We start from the raw sequence: 4,984 nt of genomic DNA, 5'->3' as shown, positions 1-4,984 counted from the left end.
GAGAAAGGAATTATAAAATAATATTTGAAACAAATGATATGAAAGCTCGCAAAGAATGACAATAAAAATCACAATGAATTATTGCAACTTCTGGATTTTGTAAAGTAAAAAAAAATATGCAAATAGAAAATAAGCAAAGGAGAGTAGAAATCGCAGACGGAAATGTAAGAATTTGCGTGTATGTGCTTAGAAAAATAGAAAATTGTGAGCAGGCAGGCATCAGTATCAAACAGCTTAATCAAAAGTATATAAACCAGCAAGTGCACGATTTTCAAATATCACCTTTCAAAATCGATTTAATTATTGCTAAGTTAGGAGATAAGAATATAAAAAGTTTACGACTCTACTTGCTTATATTGTCACTTTAAAATCTACTTCCAATGATCGACTACAACATTTAAACTTCTTTAGGCACGGTAAAAGATTTAGAAACCTAACTGTATAAAAATTGTAATGCAGCGAATAACCGACATGCTCGCATCATAAATACTATCACCATAGTGAATTATGAATAATTGAATACGAGTTGTTTGGATTGTTTAGTGTGATACCCGGCTGTGGTAAAAGCAGACGGATAAATGTAGCTAGTTGTTCCAAAATTTAATTAAACACGAAATAATAAAGTAAAAAATCACTACACAGTACTTAATTGTTTAATACCGCACATATGGAAACATAGGAGCTTACTGTGAAAATACTTTTTGAGAGGGTTACGTGTTTAAAACTTAAGGAATTTTTCTTTGGAGATATGTTTAATATTTGCTTATTCAGAGAGTGAATGTTTGCTAATAAGGCAGGCAAATGACAATACAGTATACTTGGGATAACCAAACTGAAATTATAAAAAAATGTGTGCCACCTATTCAAAATAAGCCAGTAAAATTCATAGATAAATTAATAAATTTTTGTAGAACCTGCACGATAATGTTGTAACAGGAACTTGCTTCAGAAGCAAAGTTACGTATTCGCATTGGAGCCCCTTTTGTAGTCTAACTGCGATATTTAATTGAACATATCCACATTAGAGTTCAGTTCTGTGTTATTGTTAAAAATAAAGGCTGAAGTTAAAACCTTCATGTGAACACCCATTCGTCGAACTATTTTTTCCTGGGTTGGTATGACAGTCAGTGATATCTGTGCCAAATGTCACATCAAAAGAATTGGTGCTTGAGAATCGACGCTTAATATTTAGAGATTTTACTGATATTGTTGGATCATCGGAAGGATCAGTGAAAACCATTTGGAAAGATCATTTGGTCATAAGAAAAGTAAAAGCACGTTTAGTTCTGAAATCATTAAATTTTTTCCAAAAACAGCGTCGCGTAAACGTCTGGGAAACAATGATTTCTGACCACCAGGAGTCATGAAACGTATAGTATTATTACTGGCGATGGGTGAGCCGAAGCCGAAAAAACCACGTCTAAGGAGTTCAAAAATCAAGGTTATCTTGATAGTTTTCTTCGATTATTAAGGCGTAGGGCACTCCGAGTTCCTTCCATATGGCCAAACTGTCAACAAGGAAACCGTGTTCAGCCAAGTAAAGATATTAAACATGAATCGGTACCCACATTGAAGGCTATTACAGAAATTGATTTTAACAACTGTTTCGAGGATTTGAAGAAATGTTACTTTGAGGGGTCGACATAGATTTTGATTATAAACAAACTGGCAAGTTCTTGTTCATAATATTATTCGCTAAATGTGATAAAAGATAACTTCTGTATCTTCTAAGTATTTTTTTTGGCTTAATAAAGCAAGTAAAACTCATGTTATTTATACCTTCAAAAGGTTTTATTAAATTTTTAATCCAGAAGGAAACGTCGGAGACCTTATACAATATTTATATAAATGGTCAATGTAATGTTACAAATACGCAGCGTTGCTCTCGATATTATTTTAGTAATTTCTATATATTGAATATTTATTTCATACTATTGACGCTTCAAGTATGTGACTACCCGGTTCTGGATGCAAATTTCGTATTCCTTGATTAAACTAAAAAGCATCTCTTTCCCTTCTTTAGTTTTATATACGTCCAAAAAAATCCCTTTTTTCGTTTAATTTTTTCAGCATGCTGCAAAATGAAATGTTCGTTGTTTCCTGTCTGTCGTCAATATTTTTTCGTACTAGCTCAGTCTTGAAACTCAGAATTGAAATGCTTCTGACAGTCGTTGCTATAGACTACAACATACAGCACTCAGTTAAGATGTAAATGGAAGCATTCGCTTTCATATACGTATATCTAGTTGTTTATTAAGTACTTCCTTACATCCTAGCAAGCGAACAATTAAGTTTCCTCTATTCGATTTCATACAAAAGAGTAACGGCAAGTGCTATTGTTTTTATGCGTGCGTACTTACTAGTTTTTGAGGTCTCTCTTTTTAACTATTTTTTATTCTTATGCTTCTTTCTGTTTCCTCAAATTAAATTTTAGTGAATAATGCAATTATATGAGTTTTAATTAACAGATTTTCTAATCAGGATATGTAAGAGTGGTTGAAACTGAGTTCCATGTCGATATCTTTTACCTGGATGGTTCTATGCATACCCATTAGCGATGCATGTAAATTCTACATACGTTTCCATCGGTTTTTTGTTTATAATGGCTGATAGAGTTTTATTGGTTTTTTTTATACTCTCGCAACAAAGTTGCTAAGGAGAGTATTATAGTTTTGTTCACATAACGGTTGTTTGTGAGTCCTAAAACTAAAAGAGTCCGATATAGGGTTATATATATATAGGTGAAATCCGGATGTCTGTCTGTCCGTCCGTCCGTCCGTTCGTGCAAGCTGTAACTTGAGTAAAAATTGAGATATCATTATGAAACTTGGTAGACGTATTTCTTGGCTCCATAAGATGGGCAAAATCGGCCCACTGCCACGCCCACAAAATGGCGAAAACCGAAAACCTATAAAGTGTCATAACTAAGCCATAAATAAAGATATTAAAGTGAAATTTGACTCAAAGGATCGCATTAGGGAGGGGCATATTTGGACGTAATTTTTTTGGAAAAGTGAGCGTGGCCCCGCCCCCAACTAATTTTTTTGTACATATCTCGGAAGCTACTATAGCTATGTCAACCAAACTCTACAGAGTCGTTTCCTTTAGGCATTTCCATATACAGGTCAAAAATGGAAGAAATCGGATAATAACCACGCCCACCTCCCATATAAAGGTTATGTTGAAAATCACTAGAAGTGCGTTAACCGACTAAAAAAAACGTCAGAAACACTAAATTTTACGGAAGAAATGGCAGAAGAAAGCTGCACTCAGGTTTTTTTTTTTAAATTGAAAATGGGCGTAGCGTCGCCCACTTATGGACCAAAAACCATATCTCAGGAATTACTTTAGCGATTTCAATGAAATTCGGTATATAATATTTTCTTAACACCCTGATGACATGTTCGAAATATGGGTGAAATCGGTTCACAACCACGCCTTCTTCCAATATAACGCTATTTTGAATTCTATCTGATACCTTTTTTGTATAATATACATAATAGGTTGTCAAAAAAGTCTTGCGGTATTTTCGCTAGTTGGCGCTGAAAGCGCGTAGTTCTAGTTTTATTCGTCGCATCGGGTCATGCTGTACCTTTTTGGAAAGCTGATTTCATGCGCTAACACGCGTTTGATTGATTGTCGTTTCATTTCAGTCGTTCGTGAGTTATAGCGTCGCAAACATGGAGCAAAATAAAGAGAAAATACGGCATATTTTACAGTACTACTACGATAAAGGCAAAAATGCATCTTAAGCCGCCAATAAAATTTTTGCAGTTTATGGACCCGATACAGTTTCCATTTCTACCGCACAACGATGGTTTCAACGTTTCCGTTCCGGTGTAGAGATGGTCGAAGATGCGCCACGCTCCGGAAGGCCTGTCGTCGAAAATTGCGATAAAATCGCTGAAGTGGTCGAAAGAGACCGGCATAGTAGCAGCCGTAGCAACGGTCAAGAGCTGGGCATGAGTCATCAAAAATTCATTTCAATTTCAATAAAAAAAAAAACAAAATTCAATACAAATACCGCATGACTTTTAGAAGTTATACTTCTTATACGAGTTCGGAAAAGGTTGCGATAGATTCAGGTTGCGCAACCTTGCTCAATATGAATCTACGCAACCTTGTCTGCGAAGATGTTCGAGCAGCAAGCGAAGCGGTGACAATCGGCGATCGTTTGTTCCTTTCTTTCGGCACAGCTCGGCTTTTCTACCAACAACACAATGTTGCTATGCTTATGCTGTTGTTGTTTTTGTAGAACAATGTTTCAATTTTTGGTTGGTGACATATTTCAATAAAAAAATCAATTCTGTTGGGGTTCGAACTACGCACCTCCAACTTGCTCGTCGTCACTTTCCAAGCGCTTACCACCTCGACCACCATTGACACTTGAGTTGCGTTGTCCTAATTATGGTTTGGTTATGTAGAAAGAAATATACAATGGATCACCGTTTGTTAACTCTTTCCTTGCTGCTGCTGCGCATATGTATGTTTGTATGCTTGTGCATTATTGAAGTTATACTGCTTTTTCTTTCCTTTGTCTTTCATTTCTGCGAATTCTCAACTATTTTATGTTACCTTTGGTTGAAATACTCTGCGTTGGTCCATTTTTTGGAAATCGACCTACGATGACGAGGTATATCGTTTTATCTGACAGCATGAGGTTTAAAAAGTTCATTTCTAATTTTGTCTTGTGGCATATTAGAAATGATGTTTCTTCGAAAATCGTTCGCTTACAATGGATAAAACGACTTCTGAGTGATAATTTTAATGAATAAATTCCTTTTGGTTGAAATGCTCTGCGTTGGTCGTTGAAAAGTTAAGACTATTCTTCTCAGGATCATTCATTTCTTCAAAGAAATTAATGACCTTTAGAAATATGCATATGTATTTGCATTATTTCGTTGTCATTTCCATATTCGTAGCAATAGAATTTCTAATGGCCGCCGAATGCCACCCCTTGCCGCTGTAGCAGCTTCGCCTACAA

The 4,984-nt window shown here is 35.5% G+C and overlaps 1 pseudogene; it reads left to right on the top strand.

Moving 5' to 3' along the window:
• The first annotated feature begins 4,622 nt into the window (after nucleotides 1–4,622).
• Nucleotides 4,623–4,757, top strand: LOC120769858 (annotated as a pseudogene).
• The last annotated feature ends 227 nt before the right edge of the window (nucleotides 4,758–4,984 follow it).

This window comes from Bactrocera tryoni, chromosome 2 (assembly GCF_016617805.1).
Source record: "Bactrocera tryoni isolate S06 chromosome 2, CSIRO_BtryS06_freeze2, whole genome shotgun sequence".
NCBI lineage: Eukaryota > Metazoa > Arthropoda > Insecta > Diptera > Tephritidae > Bactrocera > Bactrocera tryoni.
Note: the sequence above shows the minus strand (reverse complement) of the source record. Positions and strands in the feature narration are given on the sequence as shown.